Genomic DNA, 18,216 nt, shown 5'->3' with positions numbered 1-18,216 from the left:
CTGTGGTCGCGATTGTCGTAGCGCCGTTCTTCGCGGCGATCATCATTGCGATGTGGTCTGGTGGTCGAGGTGGTCGGAGCTCGGCGGAGCTGCTCGGGACGTGGTCGCGGTCGACGTGGTCGCGGTCGACGTGGTCGGAGTTCGGCGGAGCTGCTCGGGACATGGTCGACGTGGTCCGGATGGCTTGCTTGTGGATCGATGCAGTCGGACGGGCGCGTGGGGTTGTAGTTGTAGTCGTGGTTGCGTCGGAGCCATGATGATGTTGAGGTCTTGATCTTCGAGAGCTGTTGCCGCTGCGAATTTGTACTCCTTCCCAAACGTCAGCACAGTGTTGGATCTTGTCGTAATACACGCATGCATCTTCCTGTATCTGAGCGATGCACGCATGCAAATACATATACATGTATACGCAAGAAGCCAAGTTCGGACCGGCTTGCATGCTGCTACATGTTGTCGGAACTTCCGGGAAAGTCAGAGTTGTTGATCGAGACGGAGTTGAAGTCGAGCTCAGCGGGCAGAGTCGGAATCGGTACTAGGTGAGTCGATCCCAGTACGGTGCTTGATGATGCCGCTGATGAAGTGGTTTACGATCGAGACGATGCGGTTGCTCTTGGACCAGGCGCTTTGTAGATTGAAACACGTGATCCAGGGGAGATGGCTAGATCAGTTCGCCGAGCAGGTCGTAACCTTTTTTGGTCAGGTATCTCTGCTTGTATGCCTTACATGAGCACATGTGAGCCCGAAGGAGATCTGAACTATCTTCAGCTTGCATGGCACTGTAGATCACACAGCCTTCGATTTCTTGCTTGCCTGACAGCTTGCACCCGAACGTTCATGCATGCGGTGTACTGGTAGCCAGCAACAACCAACATGCAAGTCCAATCTAGTCCTGTAGGGTTACGATGAACTGACGCCATGGTTCGTAGAAGTAGTGGCCGATGCCAAATCTGTGGTAGTAGATTCTGAACACCCCTTTCAATGACGCTGCTGAAGCTAGGAAGCAGACCCGATCTCGTTGAAATCTCGGCTTGCTTCCCAGGTATACGACGTCGGAGACGACGCCGTAGATAGCCGACTTAACGACGAGTTCGCACAGCGACGTCAAGCCATGGCAAGAGCCTCAAGACGACGACTCCATCGTAGGTGAAGGACGCCGCCGCCGGAAGCTAAATTGCCACGGATGGCATTGATCTTCAGATCCCATCTGGTTCGCCATAGATCAGCGGCGCACAACCCCTAAAAGGGGACCCCTACCTGGCGCACCACTGTCGACGAAATATGGTCGGCAGTCCACTGAGGGGGGTGCCCGTGGTGGTAGATTATCGGTAGACGGTGCGTGTAATCAGGAACCAGATGGTGACACAAGGCGCAGAGACAGTGATTTAGACAGGTTCGAGCCGTCTGGTCGACGTAATACCCTACGTCCTGTGTCTTTGGTGTATTGTATTGAGATGTATACCGATTAACCTCTTTGGATCTATCCGCTATGGGACCCTTGCCCCTCCTTATATACTCCGAAGGGACAAGGTTACAAGTAAAGTATCCTATTTGGTACTATTACAATGTCTTGCGATGCACGCCAAGCAGCGCCGTGCACGCCTTGATCTCACGGGCCGGGCCACCTCGGATGGTGCGGCCCATGTACCATCTTGTGGTACCCGGGGGTCTATCCCCCACAGATACCATCCCATACCCGGGAAGGTACTCGCTTGTTGTCGATCCGATCATCGGCCCAAAGCGACTCATGAAAGTACTAATGGATGGAGGCAGCGGCCTCAACATCATATACGCCAAGACACTCGACGAGATGGGCATCGACTGAACGAACCTCTACCCCATCCGAGCACCTTTCCATGGTGTCGTACCTGGCAGACAAGCCATACCGCTAGGGCAGATCGATCTGCCCATCACTTTCGGGGATTAGTCCAATTACAGGACTGAGATCCTCACCTTCAATGTCGTAGGGTTCCCCAGAACCTGCCATGCCATCCTCAGACACCCATGCTACACGAAGTTCATGGCCATCCCCAACTATACATACCTCAAGCTAAAGATGTCGGGCCCCCACGGGGTCATCACCGTCGGCACCTCCTTCCGTCGCGCTTACGAATGCGAAGTCGACTGATGTGGCCACGCCACAGCAGTTGTCACCTCCGAAGAGCTCGCCGCCCTCAGGGAGGAGGTCGTTGGAGATGCGCTCGATGCAAAGAGATCATCCAGATTGTTTGAATTGACAGAAGGGTCCAAGGAGGTCCTCATAGACCCCAACAGCTCCGAGGGCAAAAAAGTCCGCATCGGAACCGCACTCTCCTCCGAATAGGAAAGCGCGCTCATCGACTTTCTCCGCGACAACAAAGACATCTTTGCGAAACCCTCGGATATGCCAAGTATCCCAAGGGAGGTCACCGAGCATACCTTGAAAATCCTCCTAGGCTCCAAGCCGATGAAGCAACACCTGCGCCGCTTCGACGAAGAAAAACACAGGGCCATCGGTGAAGAGATAGCAAAACTATTGGCTGCTGGGTTCATTAGGGAAGTACACCACCCAGAGTGGATAGCAAATCCCGTTCTTGTGTGAAAGAAGAGCAGGAAATGGAGGATGTGTGTCGATTACACGGGCCTCAACAAGGCATGCCCGAAGGACCCGTTTCCCTTGCCACGCATAGACCAAATAGTCGATTCCACCTCAGGGTGCGAAACCCTCTGCTTCCTTGACACATACTCCGGCTACCACCAGATCATGATGAAAGAATCCGACTAGCTCGTGACATCTTTTATCACCCCCTTTGGATCGTTCTGCAACATTTCAATGCCGTTTGGTCTAAAAAACACAGGGGCAACTTACTAGCGCTATATGCTCAACTACTTTGGGCACCTCATCGGGTGGACCATTGAGGCCTACATCGATGACATCGTAGTTAAGTCCAAATGGGCTGACCACCTTGTCACCGACCTCGAACAAACCTTTGTGAAACTCCAGGCAAATGGCATCAAACTCAATCCCGAAAAATGTGTTTTCAGGGTCCCAAGGGGCATGCTACTCGGCTTCATTGTCTCTGAGCGCAGCATCGAAGCTAACCCAGAGAAGACCTCAGCCATCACATGGATGGGCCCGATCCAGAACATAAAGGGGTTCAGCGGATCATGGGGTGCCTTGCCGCCCTCAGTCGATTCATTTCGTGCCTCGGCGAACGAGGACTCCCCCTTTATCGACTCCTAAAGAAGTCTGACCGCTTCAAATGGACAGCCGAGGCCCAGGAGGCGCTTGACATGGTCAAGCAATTTCTAACCAAACCCCCGGTCCTGGTTCCTCCAAGCAACGGAGAATCCCTCCTCATGTACATAGCGGCCACCACGCAAGTGGTTAGCGCCGCCTTAGTAGTAGAGCGGGAAGAAGAGGGGCACGCCTTCAAGGTACAGCGCCCTGTATATTTCATCAGCGAGGTATTATCCGACTCCAAAACCCACTACTCCCAAATCCAGAAACTCCTCTACAACATCTTCATCACCAAAAGGAAGCTACGCCACTACTTTGAGTCACACCCTATGACAGTCGTGATGTTGTTCCCCCTCGGCGAGGTCATCCGTAGCCAGGACGCTACAAGAAGAACCGCAAAGTGGGCACTCGAGCTGATGGATCAAGGCATTACTTACGCCTCCTAAACGGCGATCAAATCCCAGGTGCTGGCTGACTTCATCGTGGAGTGGACCGAAGTCCAGATACCACCAGCAGTTGTCGATCAAGAATTCTGGATGATGTACTTCGACGGATCACTGATAAAAAAGGGCGCCGTGTGGGACTAGTCTTCGTATCACCCCTCGAGGTCCACATGAGGTACATGGTTCGGCTCCATTTTCCCTCATCAAACAATATCATAGAATATGAAGCGCTCATCAACGGCCTATGAATCGCCATCGAGCTGGGCATCCGATGCCTCGACGTCAGGGGCGACTCCCAGCTAGTTGTCGACTAGGTTATGAAGGAGTCAAGCTGCCACGACACCAAGATGACGGCATATTGCTAAGAAGTCTGACGACTGGAGGATAGATTTGACGGTCTCGAGCTCAATCATATCCCAAGGCACCTCAACGAAGCAACCGACGTGCTCGTGAAAGCAGCGTCTGGTCGAGAGCCAGTTCCGGTGGGTGTCTTCGCCAGCGATCAACACAAGCCCTCGGTGTGCTACGTAGGGTCGGATTAGGCCGATGATGGCCCATCTGATCTGGCCCCGGGGGCCGACCCACCGACTACTCCGCCCGACCCCGAGGTCATGGAGCTTGAAGAGGGTCCAGCAGCAGAGCCTGACCCTCTCAACGACTGGAGAACGCTTTTCCTCGACTACCTCCTCCACGACACACTACCAGCAGACAAGACGGAAGCCCGACGGCTCGCACGCTGCGCCAAGTCCTTTGTTCTTGTAGAGGGTGAACTCTACAAATGGAGCCACATCGGGATCCTACAGCTCTGCATCCCCAGCGAATAGGGAAGACTTCTGCTGAGCGACATCCACAGCGGGGTCTACGGTCATCATGCCACGCTGAGGACCTTGGTTGGAAACACATTCCGACAGGGCTTCTACTGGCCCACCACAGTAGCCGACGCCGAGCAAATTGTACGCACCTGTGAAGCGTGTCAGTACTACGCTCGGTAGATTCACCTTCTGGCCTAGGCACTCCAGATGATCCCCATCACGTGGCCCTTCGTAGTCTGGGGGCTCGACCTGGTTGGGCCACTCAAAAAGGTGCCTGGGGGCTTCACCCATCTACTGGTCACCATAGACAAGTTTACAAAATGGATTGAAGCTTGACCGATCTCCACGATCAAATCCGAGCAAGCTGTGTTGTTCTTCCTCGACATCATCCATCGCTTTGGAGTACCAAACTCCATCATCACAGACAATGGCACGCAGTTCACTGGCAGGAAATTCATTCCATTCTACGATGAACAACACATTTGGATCGATTGGGCAGTCGTCGTGCACCCCCAGATGAACGAGCAAGTCGAGCACGCAAACGGGATGCTTCTACAAGGCCTTAAGCCTAGAATCTTCAACTGGTTGAACAAGTTCGGCACACGCTGGCTCGCTAAGCTCCTAGCGGTGCTCTAGAGCCTAAGGACAACTCCTAGCTGGGCCACTGGCTACACACCCTTCTTCATTGTCTATGGTTCTGAGGTCGTTCTCCCAACAGAACTTGACTATGGAGCACCAAGAATCAGCACATAGGACGAACAGGGGGCCGAGGCATCCCACCAAGATGCCATGGACCAGCTAGATGAAGCCTGTGACATCACCCTCCTCTGTTCGGCTAAGTACCAGCAGGCGTTGCGATGGTACCACAGCCAATGGGTGCAGGACCGAGCCTTCAACATCGGGGACCTCATCTTCCGCCTCGTGCAGAGCAACAAGGACCACCACAAGCTCTCCCCGCCCTGGGAGGGGCCGTACGTCATCGTGGAAGTACTTTGCCCAGGCACCTACAAGTTGAAAACCATCAACGGTGAGGTCTTCACCAACGCCTAGAACATTGAGCAGCTACGTCGTTTTTACCCTTAATAAACGCATGTTTTTTCTTATCAGTCTTTGTCTTTACAAATCCTCAATCTTTAATGACATCCGACCCCTGCAAATCACGAGGGGTCAGACCTCACTCGGGGCCGATATGAATAATACAAGTACATTTTGTAAACACTTCCTACGTTACCTTTGCAAACTTTCTTTAAGTTTTCCATTCTTCTCATAACAATTCCTAAAGGCTAAGATTTCAGGAACAAATTCTGAGTACAACTGGTAGGACTACGGGAAACCCACGCCCCAGCGGCTACAACCTCTTTGCTCACCAGCATGAATCAGAACTAATTCACCCACACTCCTAGTTTTTTGCAAATTATGTCACGGGAAGAGTCGGAGGACATCAAAACCTCTTCTATAAAAAGAGGAAGCTAAAAAGTTGTTTGCCATAACAAAACATGAAAATTTGTTCATTTTTGCACAAATTCACCACTTACAAAGTGATTTCATCACACAAAGGACTAATGTACTCCTAAAATTCAAAGGACTGTTCACTCAGAGGCTCCCCCAAACTTATTCAATTATAAATCCCTTCTTAAACTTTACTACAAGAACTACTACGGCCGCCGCGCCAAGCTCTCCATCGGCGATGTTCGGGCATGTACACGGACCAGTTCGTCTACTGCGGCCGTCGCACCAAGCTCTCCATCGGCGACGCCCGGGCATGTACACGGACCAGTTCGTCTACTGCGGCCGCCACGCCATGCTCTCCATCGGTGACGTCCCACCGCTCGCCGGATCTTCGAAAGCACCGTCATCTGTGACAACGAGCACCACACCGGCGACTACGGTGTTTCTCCACCGGGGCACCCAGGGACTACGCCATCGTCATCGGCCGCAACCCCGACAATGGCACCTCCGCTGGGATGCCCAGGGACTATGCCATCGTCATCAGCCGCAACCCTGACAACGGCGTCGGGGCAAAAGGCACCTCCCGCTGAAGGATGGCCGCAACCAACGACGTCAAAATCGACAACGCTCAGGACCCTCCGGCGCCTTACCTCCTTTGGCAGCAACGACCCCTCCTCAGCACCGGCAAACCACGCCATCTCATCTACGTTGGATGACCTCCAGCTCGACATCACGCTCTAGATTCACAAGCTGATCTGTGAGTTCCTCTCTCCTTGGCATTACCCTCCCTTACTTAGGAGCCGATGCATTCGCAGAAAAAGAAGGAGAAGAGGTGGCAGCTCAGAGGATGGTGGGGAGGTGGGGTGAGAACTCTTCCCCCCCATTTAAAGAGGGGGCTTAGCAGCTAAGGAAGGGCAAAAGGTTCAGACGAAAAACTCTCCGCCTTCCCCTATTCAATGCAAATGTGAAATCAATGCTGACAAAAATCTGAGGGGATGCGTCAAAAATGACAGGACATGCTCTGGTCGACGGGACATCGCCTGGTAAGCCAGAACGTCACCCAGGCATGGCCCGCCACTAATGCGCCCCGGAAGCGAGAACCGGGGCATGCTCACCTATAGGCAACTTTCCGCTTCCCTAGGCAGGACCATGGAACGACCCAACGACAGAACCTCCCTCTGGGGGGAGCCCAGTGGGCCTCTTGGGTCGATCAGGCGGCCTAGGCAAAACAACAAACGACCAACTGAAAGATAAGTACCCCTGTTTACTTACTTTGAGTGTTGAATTCTTTACCAAGCCTCCGACCCCAGCAACGGTAGGGGCACGTACATCGCTCGGGGGCTACCGAGGGCACCTGTTTGTTTAAACACCTTCTTAGCCCAACCCCTCCTAACATTTAAAAAACCGGAAGCACGGCGTGTGGAAACAAAACGTTGAGTACAACTGGATGAACTAACAGACCCTACGCCCTGACAGCTACAGTGTTTTTTGTTCACCAGCATAATCACATTCATGGTTCCTCACATCACTAGCCTTGGCTCTCGCCTTCCCAAAAGGGGTTTGGAGGGGTCCACCTGTAGAGCCCCCCTTCAGGGGGGAAGCTGACAGATCGCTTAAAAATCAATCGAGTGGCTCGAATCATCGCCAAGAGACAAAAACAAAAGTAGCGATACTTATGCAGGTTACGTCGGCCTCGTCAAAAACGTCGGACCCGAACCTAGCACGAACGCATCTGGTAGGAGCTTCCCATGGCTCATACCACCAAGGTAACGTTACCAACCCCCGCTTTCATTTCGATTAAACTATATGCTAAATTCATACATCCAAACGTTGCATATGTAAATTCTTGCATCCCAACGCTTCGTGTAGTGTCATGAAGCGGTAGCCGCCTCATTCAATATGAGCGACGCCCAATCGGGGTTCGAAGGCTGGCCCGCGAAAGGCTTGAGGCCACCTCATGTCAAATAGAGCCAGGGGAGGAAAACCGAAATGAGCCCCAGCGGCCTCGCCCGACCCCGCTCAGAAGCAGAAAGGGACATTTCGACATTTCTCGTTCGATTCTAACCTCGAGCCAAACCCATAGAATCTCCATCGAGGAGAGGACAAAGGGCCACCTGAGCCTAGCAAACAGCTTAGGCATCTGCCAGGAGGCGTGTTAAGAAGTAGTGGAATGCCACATGAGGGCCCTGCCGACCCCGTCAGCGAACGATGGATCTGGATTCCACATGAACATACCCGTTAGCGAGCTCATTGAGTGTGACACTCGAGCCATCAAGGCAAGTGTCGTCAACTCTACCCCTCTGGTCATGGAAACCGAGGACAGGGTAGTGCGTGAAAGCATGGCTGACCCCTAGCAGACCCTAAGGGGCTTGGGGGCTCGAGCCGCTTGATCCAAGATCGAGAGACCGAGGCTTGAAGGCTAACCAACGAAGGGTCCAGAGCCGCCTCACGTCAAACAAGGGCCAGGGAAGAAAACACAGATGAGCCTCAACGGCCTTAGCCCGACCCGCATTAATGCGAATAGGGTCATCTCAACCTTCTTGTTCAATCTAGTCTCTAGCTAAGCCCATAGAAACCCCATTGAGGGGGAATCTATTGGAAGGCGGGCAAAGGAGTAACGGAACGCCACCCAAGGGCTTCGCCGACCCTGCCGCGAAGCAAACGGGATCGGATTCCGTCCGAACATCCCTGTTAGCGAGCTCATAGCGCACGGTCACGTAGCGATCATCAAAGACCTAGGTAAGGGGTACGAGCAAATACAAACATAAGTTCGCCTCCCTCGCTCTGGTCTCCAGTAACATCCGACCCCAGCTGCCGCAAGGGGTTGGATCTCACTTGGGGCTGATAAAGGTATGGGTACCTCCTTTCTCTTTCTAAAGAAACATCACATTAGATCTTCTCCTCGCATCAAAACTGGCGGCAAGGAACAGACTAGTAAGACCACAAAAAGCCCACGCCCCGACAGCTATGGTAATTTCGCTCACCAGCATAATTAAAATTTCCCCTACAAAACTTTGGGCCCTACGGTCTTAACAAATGGAAGGGTCGATTGTCTAAATATTTTTTCATCATGAAAAAGAGAAGGTAAGATCAAACAATCAAAACAAGAATTAGGAAACCATTTCCAGGACACAAAAGTATTGACACTTGTTCACATATTACAAATAAGTGTTTATCAAGCTAACTACTTCTGCGAAGGGAGAACCTCTTGTTTCAGCTGGTCCGCCAGGTTCCGCGCAAGGGGAGCCACTGCCTTTTCCATCTTGTCTAGCTCAGTGTCATCAAAGATAGACGCAAAGCCATGACTCATTACCTTTAGGTTAATCTCCTAATCATAATGGGTGTGGGCGACAGCAAAGGCTTAGGTGATCCCGGCATGAAAGGCGTCCTCCTCAAGTTCGCCTACCCGCGCCGTGATTCTAGTGGCACGAGCTGCAAGCGAGTTGGATCCTTCTGGCTGAGCCACCCTCAGGGCGTTAGTGACCACTCCAACAGTGGCTTGCAGAAGGTTGTGCTCATCGCTCTCGACCCGGAGGATTCCTCGCACTTCGGTAAGCTCCTTCTCCAGCCTAGCAACAACATTCTCAACGTCCAACCTTCGACTCACCGCGTCCCCAAGATCCGCCCGAAGGGAGTCGGCCACCCCACGTGCCTTGTTGTGCTCCCGGATGGCCTAGTCCACCCTCTGCTGCAACACTGCGGACCTCTCCTTAGCCTTTAGCTTGAGATCTCGCTTTGTCTCCAGCTCCGCCAGGAGCTCATCGGCCCGCTCACTGGCCACGGCAACCTTCTGTAGCAGCTCGTCTCGCTCCTTTCAAAACCTAGTGGCATCCTCCTCGTCCAGCTTCACCCTCGCTGATAGATCCTCAAACATTCCTCGAGCCTCCTCCGCGTCCTGAGGCGCCTTGGCCTCCCACTGCTGGGCGGCAGCAAGTTGCGTGCCTACATCTCCTCGCAGCCTAGCCTCCTCGGCAAGGCGGTCCCATTCTGCCTTTTGCTCATGAAGGAACCAGGACTTGTCTCGGCTACAAGCAACAATGTTCTAAAAAAGGACCAAAATCAGAAGACACGAAAAAATATGTGAAGAAAGAAGAGAACAAGCGAAAAGATCAAGCGGATACCCGGCTAGAAGGAGCGAGGATTTCGCGCAAGGCACCACTGGCCTCATTCAAGGCATTCAACGCGGCCGAGAACCCGATGTCTAGATTCTCCCGCTCCAGGCTCTCAGCAGCATCATTGAGCGAGAACAGAGCCGATGATGGGTCCTCGGTGGCCATCCACCAGAGCCGCGGCTCTCTCCTCATGGGAGAGCGGCTGCCTCCTAACCGCAGGGCCAAGGGTGGGTCCCTTTGGGTCCTCCCCACCATCGTCATGATGACCGAAGACCCTCTGGCCATGTCCTCCTCCATCCAGCCTGCCTCGGGCACCATGGCCTGGATCGCCGGTGGTGCGGATTGAGCCATCCCCTCGAACGCCACCACGGCAATATCCGACCCCGCCAGGCTTGTCGTGGTTGCGGCCACCTCCAGCGGGGCCCCCGGCGGTGCGAACTGCGCTGCTCCGTCAAACGCCACCGCGGCGGCATCCAACTCCGCTCGGCCCATGTCTAGCGCCATCACTTGGGTCGTCGAGGGCACGGAATGCGCCACCCCCTTGGACGCCACCGCGGCCGCATCCGGCTGCTCCCGGCTTGTTGCGGTCGTGGCTACCTGCTCGACAACCACCAAGGGCACGAGCGCCACCGCAGACGCCGCTGGACCAGCCAACGAGGCAGCAGCGGTAGCGTCACTCCTGCCCAAAATAGGGGTGACGCCGGGCAGCGTGATACGTCCCTCCTGAAGGGCAAGGCTCTTCCTAGGTGCCGGCCCCAAAGGGTGGCCCCGTCGCAAGAATCTGCAAAACGGAAAAAGGGCATAAGGGTGGAACGGAAAAATAAAGGAAGAGAACGAGGGGAATCGGTGACGTACTCTGATGCTTTTGGTCGACAGGTATGTTTCGGGGATGAACCCCTAGACCCTTGCTCCAACTCATGTGGGTGGGACCATTTTAAGCCTGCCCCCTGCTCCGACATAGGGGGGCTCATCTCTCTTGCCTCTGGGGCGCGGCACTAGAGCCGCTCCCCTCCATCGGCTCATGGGGCGCGGCGCTAGAACCGCCCCCCTCCATCAGCTCATGGGCCATGGCATCAAAGCCGCCCCCTCCACTAGTACCTCGGGGATGGTCTCAGATCTGTCCCCTCCCATCCACCTATCCACTGCCGGCACCCTGCGGGTGACGATGGATCCTCCGGCTCCCGTCGGACCTAGAGGCAGGCCCGGCTCCACTGTCCCCGTGGACTCACTTCCCTCCGTGTGGAATGGAAGGGGTCCCTGTAGGGACAGCGAGTCCTCATTCACTAGGTCACCCTAATCCACGCCGGCTGCCGTCTCATCGTCGTCGTCGTCATCATCATCGTCGTCATCACTGCTAGTCTCCTCTCCTCGATCGCGAGCTTGCTGCTTCCGTATCGCCTTCTTCTTCATGAGCTCCCTTGTCTTCTTGTCCCGACTGGCCAGGGTGCAATTTGCTGCCGCCCGGGCTGAGTCCTTCGATAGCAGAACTGGGCTATTCTTGAAGAACAGTCCCCCTGGCTGATCCCGCTATCCCACGGTTAGCATAAGAGGATCAGAAATTTCAAGCGAAAAGAGGAGCAAGGGAAAAGAAAACTTACAAAGTCAACAAACCCCGGCTCCGGCCGTATCGGGGGATGACCCGGCACCGGATACACAAAGTCGAGGATGGCGCCAACGGAGTCCTTTGTGGGCTCCATCGCCTCCTTAATATGCTGTGCCACCTCGGAAGGAGGGAGCACATCATCGACAAGCGTCGTCCCTTCAAACGATGCTTCAGGCACCATCTGATATAGGGGAAGCGCGTGCGCCATCAGCGGTGCAACCCTCCTCGTGTGGTAAGCACCAATAATCCCTGACCCCTTCACACCCCTCTCCTTCAGAGTTTGGAGGGCAGCGAGAAGGCCATTGAGATGCTTCTTGTCCTTGGCCTGAATGCCCCATCCCCACGACTTCGGGGCCTCCAAGATGTAGCGCCCGGTGAAGGCTAGCAAGGGAGCGGTGGCGCCATTCTTGACGTAGAACCATTGCGAATGCCACCCCTTGTTAGAGGTGGTCAGATGCTTCAACGGATACGCCCCCGCCCGGGTGCTGCGAAGGTGGATGCTGGCGCACCCCACCGGCGCATGCAGATCTTGCTTCCCAACCTGCCTCTTCATGAAATTGATGGCAAAGAGGTACCGCCATAGGTCAAAGTGGGGATCGATCCCTAAGAACCCCTCGCACAGGGCGACGAACGCCGCAATGTGCTAAATCCCGTTGGGGGTAAGGTGTTGAAGCTCCATCTGGTAGTAGTCCATCAGTCCCCGAAGGAACTGATGGGCGGGCGTGGTGTATCCTCACTCATGGAAGTGGGCAAAAGAAACGACGTACCCTTCAGGTGGCTCCGGTTCCCCCTCTTCACCAGGCAGCCACCACTCCTCGGCGGCGGTCAACGGGCGAAGGAGGCCTCGGCGGATGAGGTCCTCTAAGCGCTAATGAGAGATGTTGGATTTGTACCCCGGGTCCATTGTGATGGTAGGAGCAGCCCGGGGAAGAAGGCAGCAGTGAGTTTGACGGTGGAGGCAGTACGGGTGCAAGAGGCACAGGTGATTGACGGTGGAGGCTAAGCACGTGAAGGTGAGGAGGCAAAATGCGGAACCCTGGGGGCGAACCCCGTGGTTTTATAGGGGTGACAGATGCGAGAAGGGCAACCGTCCGCCTCGATCTTTGAGCCTGCCACGGGCACTGCCATGTCACCTCGCGGGATACGCGCACACAATCCCTATCCCTTCCCGAAAAATCGCACCGGGCGGTTCGCCTTCCCCCGGCGGACTAGGACTCTCTCTCCATCGAGAGGACATGGGTCACAGAGCTTTTCCTTCCGGCCCACCTAGGGTCCTGAAGCCAAAGGCCCATCCCAACGAGGGATAGGCCCGCAAACTACCAAGACTCAAGGATGCAAGCGTCGCCAGGGCCTCAATCCACAGTCAGGCCCCAGCCAGGCCGGCACTGACTAAAATTCCCGCGAGCGAAACAGCACGATTCCCTTAAAAATATCCCGTCAATGAAAAACCAAGTCTTTCAGCCTTACCCACGAAGGGTCCGATACTACCCCCCGGGCGACTCTACTCAGATCACCCGGGGGCTCAGGGGCTACACCCATCGGGTGCGCTCGCGCGCACCCTCTGGCAAATTAACTCCGACGAAATCGAAAACACCCCCCGAGCGATTCTGTCCAAATCACCTAGGGGCTCGGGGGCTACTGTCGGGGACCTAACACCAGGGTACCTTAGGAGGTGGAACTAATAACCATCGAACATTAAAAACTCCTGGACGAACAAGGACGCCGCTGCTTTCCTTGCCCAAATGATAGGAGTTTGGTTCCACCTCGCCCAACACCCTTCGGCCAGCTCCGCCTCGCTCGAGGGCTAAGGGCTAGACTCTGGCTCATCTGACGTCTGAGGACTGACCTTGCCTCACCTGATGTCCAAAGACTAGTTTCAGCTCGCCTGTCAACCTCTCCCCGTCCCCTCATGATGATAGCTACAGGGTAGGACAAGATGTTCGGGTCAACCGCGGCTTCGAGGACCATACCCTACGCCCCGGCAGGAAAAGGACTACCAAGGAATGACGGGATGGGTGCTTTAGACCCTTCTAGGTGTAGCAGAGCCTGAGTAGTGTTGTGGGCGCTTGCTCTTCGCCCTACAGAGTTGTAGGCGCCACCTTCAGCCCTCGGACACGGAACCCGACGTAGACATACGACAACCACTACGGTCCAAGAAAGGACTCGCGTCCTCCACAAATGATGGATGTGTTGTCACCACGTTATGGTCCCAAGGGAGTGGCACCCGCTTCATAGCCCCTCGGGACCACCAGATCAGAGCACTCGCTTCAGCCTCCGGATGCCCTCTCCGATCGGAAGGCCTTGCCCACAGCGCTACTTCGGACCCCAACCCCGCATCCCTCTGACAGGGACTCATAGGAACCAGAAGGCGTGCAGAGCAAGGCTGGGCAAGGCTCATAATTCAAGACCACTATACCAGCGTTCATACCCTGCGCGGAGCAGTACTCTATAGCCATCCTGACATTCTACAGTGGCATCGACAGTATTGTAGGCACTTACCATTCTCTCGTACCCGGTGGAATGAACAAACAAGGCTTGGTAGACGTGAACAGCAGGGCTGGGTAGCGTACGCACCCTTGCCCTCTCACTTGTAAAGCCATCCCCTTCATCTATAAAAGGGGATGTGCTTCCTCCAACAAGGGGATGGACTTTCGACAACACAACACACATTACACACAGTCAAGCTGCTACCAAGCTTTTGGCATCCTTTTGACCCTTCCACCAGAGACTTGGGACCAGTCCCTCTCTCGACCATTTGTACCCCCTACTACGAACTATTTTCGGTGCTAATAACACGAGCAGCACAGACTGGACGTAAGGACATTCAGCCCAAACCAGTATAAATCTTGTGTCCTTTAGCGCACCATCTGGGCCTAACGCGCATCACTATAAATTTACTTGCCGGTGCTTGTACGAAACATCGACAAGTAGATTCAAATTTTCTATGGGGACATCCACAATTAGTTGATACAATATCCTCTGTTATCCAATCCTAATTATTCTGCTTGCATCAGAATGGTTTCTTCTCTCATAACTGATGGACGTCGTCTCGAGAACCCTAAGCAAGTCTAAAGGAACCTAAGGGTAAATTGACGTATCAAACACAATGGAATAAACAACATGCACATTCCAAATGCCCTTACACTGGTACAACATGCATGCACTTACTCTCCCACTCTCGACACATTGCGTGCCCACTACGACTAGATGATCATAACAACTATGGACAAAATACAACAAAAGGATTACACACTAGAGGATAGCAACGAGAAACACCATAGACTACGGATACACCTCCCTAAGGCAAGTAATCTATTTTACCAGACCACATAGCTTCATCCCCGGGCTCGGTGGTTTCTTCTACTGCCTAGCTATGGATTTGCTTCCTCTCATGGTAGTGGTTGAGTGTGGGGAAGCAAGGGCTCTCCTTCTGAAAACTCCGAGGGTGGGGGTGCAGGTGGTACTGCAACACTGATTCTCTCTCTTTCCGGTGGGTGGATAGGGATTCCCTCCAAGATCAAGGGATCTTGTCTTTTAGCGGCCAGTGTCCTACGCTTAGCCCTGGTGACAAGGTAGGCCTCCTCCAGCTGATGGACTTGCCGATCTTCGGCCTCCTTTAGGGCTTCTGACATGGCAGTTTCACAACTCTCTATGGCTACCGCATCGACATGTGCTTCAGTGAGCTGCACCTACAGCATCCTAGAGAAGATCTCGGCTTCTTCGGCACGGCACATACACTTCCTTAGCTCCAAGGTCTGCCGGGCATACTGCACATCCAGAGTAAGCAAGTATGTGGTTAAGTGCACCATGGTTGGACTGTCTTCTTGTGCATCCCGCCCTTGCAAAGCCTACATGGTTAAGTGCACCATGGTTGGACTATCTTCTTGCGCATCCCGCCCTTGCAAAGCCTCCATGCGAGCCCTCCATACCCGTCGATTCTTTTCCAAAGGTGAAAATAACCTCATGGGGGTACGAGCAATGGGCTCTTCATTGATCTGGCAAAGGTGTCACCGAAGCAAAACCCGGTTGCGGTCACATTCTAGGCTTCGGTGATATCGGGGAACTCTTCACTCTTCCCAATCTAGATGGTGACCTCACATCGCTCAGTGCCATGCTTCTCATACTCACGGCTCTCATACTCGGGACGATCTTTGACTCCAATCTTTTGTAGGGTGGCATACAGGATTTTGAGAAAACCCTCAGTGTTCATGCAGTGGCTGCTAACCTAGGCTCCTGCCATCCTGATGGGTGGTTGCAAGGGAGGATTGAGCGAAAAAAGCTTGCTCAAGAGGAAGGGCTAAGTGAGCTAGAGTGCATCACATGGTGGTACCAATGGCTCGGCCAGGCCCTTATGTAATGGCAGAGCGGTCAGTGGTCCTAGCGTAGTCCACCTTCGATTCCTACGTGGGGTAACTACAAATAAACCAGCTAGAATTTTTGTGCGCTCGAGGCGAGCAGTGTCCAAGGCCATTAATGACAAGTACGGCTGCAGGGCCAGGATCCGACAAGAGCGTAGAAAGGAGTATGGAAAGACAAACACAGAGCATGAAGTCACAATGTAGCAGTAACTTCTGAACAAGGACGGGTCAGTCGTGCACAATATAATTCACCAAAAATGGCATTTTAAACATAAGTTCAATTTCTTGCCGATTCACGAAGAGTTCTAGTTTAAATTTTGGATTCGATTTTTGAGCTCTCAAGAACACTAGTTAACAACATTTGTTTTCAAAAATTAAAGTTGCATTTTCAACTACACCACTTGCTCATCATCTCTACATAAGTACTACACACAAGTTATATTTTATTTTTGTTTATATAAATTGTTTTTTTGTTGACCTTAACCTAAGTGCTAAGCAAGCTCGTAACACCAGAGGTGTTACAGAAAGCATCTAAACAAGCAAGCTCAGTTACTAACAGAGGCAATTGATGACTCAACATGGTCCTTGAAAAAAACACTAAATGGAAACCTAACACTCCTTACCCTTCCAAAAAATAATGAGAATGACAAAAACAAAAAACAATAAGATCTAAAAACCCTACTGATCTAAGAAATACCTAAGAGTCTACTTCAACATAGATAAAAAAGCAAAACAATGAGATAGACATAAACCAAGGAAAACTCAAATAGTCAGGAAAAGAGATAGAACTAAACACAATCTATAGTAAACTGAACTAACAGATTGTCAACCAAAACAATTTAGACATCCATACGAAGTTAGGTATCTAGATGAACAGAGACTTAAAGAAAACAAAACTTACATGTTTCACAAATGGGTTGTAGCCACACAAAGAAGAGAATGGATAGAAATGAGAAGAACATAACCCTAAGAGGAAGCCAAGTGCTTTATAAAGAAACAAAGGGCACTTCAGAAAACAAGATCCGAATGGTCGCCCATATAAATGGGAAACAACGAGAGAATCGCAAAGGCTAGGAGTAAATGCAGGACCAGGTATCAAGAGAAAACTAGTGAGGGAGTACGACCACTCATAAACCACACGTTGAGAGTAAATGCACAACTACCAAAGAGTTACTGATATTAAAAATGGACCGAACAAGCCAATATGACTCAAAAAGGCCCAAAACAAAGCCCACAAAGATAACAACAACTCCTTCAGCAAGGCCCAATCATTGTCACGAACCACCTAACATTTATTAAAAGCCCAACTCAGGATATGCATATCTAGAAAGCCCAAAAGAGAGAGCACTTCAAGCAAAAAAGAACAAAAGGAAGGGGCAAAACTCAAAAAACACGAACTTGCCAACCAAGAAGGTCAAAACGAATCTGATATAACCAAAAGAAGGGCATACAAGTAAACAAAGGAAACTAACCTGAACCACTAGACCCATCCAGTCGACAAAGGAGGACACAAATCGAAGGCAGATCTGACTACAGGATTCAAAGAAACCAAGAGCAATGGAACCTCCAAATCGATCCTAGTAGCAACCTTGGGATAAAGAAGGAGATAAAACACAGGTAAGCACCAAATTTAATCACAAAGTACTAGCAGTAATGGATCTCCACATAATTTAGATGCACAGAACAAACAACTTCTGCTCCAATTCTAAAAAAGTAAGCAAAAGTCTGCTAGATTGCCATAACCTTACTACATAGTACAACAATTTTACGTTCTAGAGTCTCAATAGATCCTAAATAAACTATGTAGCTAATAATGATACTACAATACTAATGTTATGTGCAAGACGAATTCAAAATTAGTTATCTAAATTACTATTGGTACTTACAACTTCTTCTTATTTGTTCAATGCAGGGAATTACAGACAAGGACAAATTTACAGCAACCTCATTGTAAGGAAATCAAAATCAGGTACCTCTCAAACCTAAATAAAACTCACTAATTAAAAGTACAACTCAAATACTAAATCAAATTCATATAACCATGAAAAATTAAAAAATTCAGGCACAATTCGGCTACCTTGCAAATCCATTTGGAGCAACAACTTTAATGCCTCCAATGAACCAATGGCAAGACTGCTTCGGGCTCATGTACAACTTCTAGGTATGAAATTCAAAATAAGAAAATACAGAAGTTACTAGCAAGATGTATAACACATCAGCTA

The sequence above is a fragment of the Miscanthus floridulus genome, chromosome 1 (genome assembly GCF_019320115.1).
Source record: "Miscanthus floridulus cultivar M001 chromosome 1, ASM1932011v1, whole genome shotgun sequence".
Classification (NCBI taxonomy): domain Eukaryota; kingdom Viridiplantae; phylum Streptophyta; class Magnoliopsida; order Poales; family Poaceae; genus Miscanthus; species Miscanthus floridulus.
The sequence above is the reverse complement of the archived record's forward strand: the minus strand, read 5'-3'. Positions refer to the sequence as shown.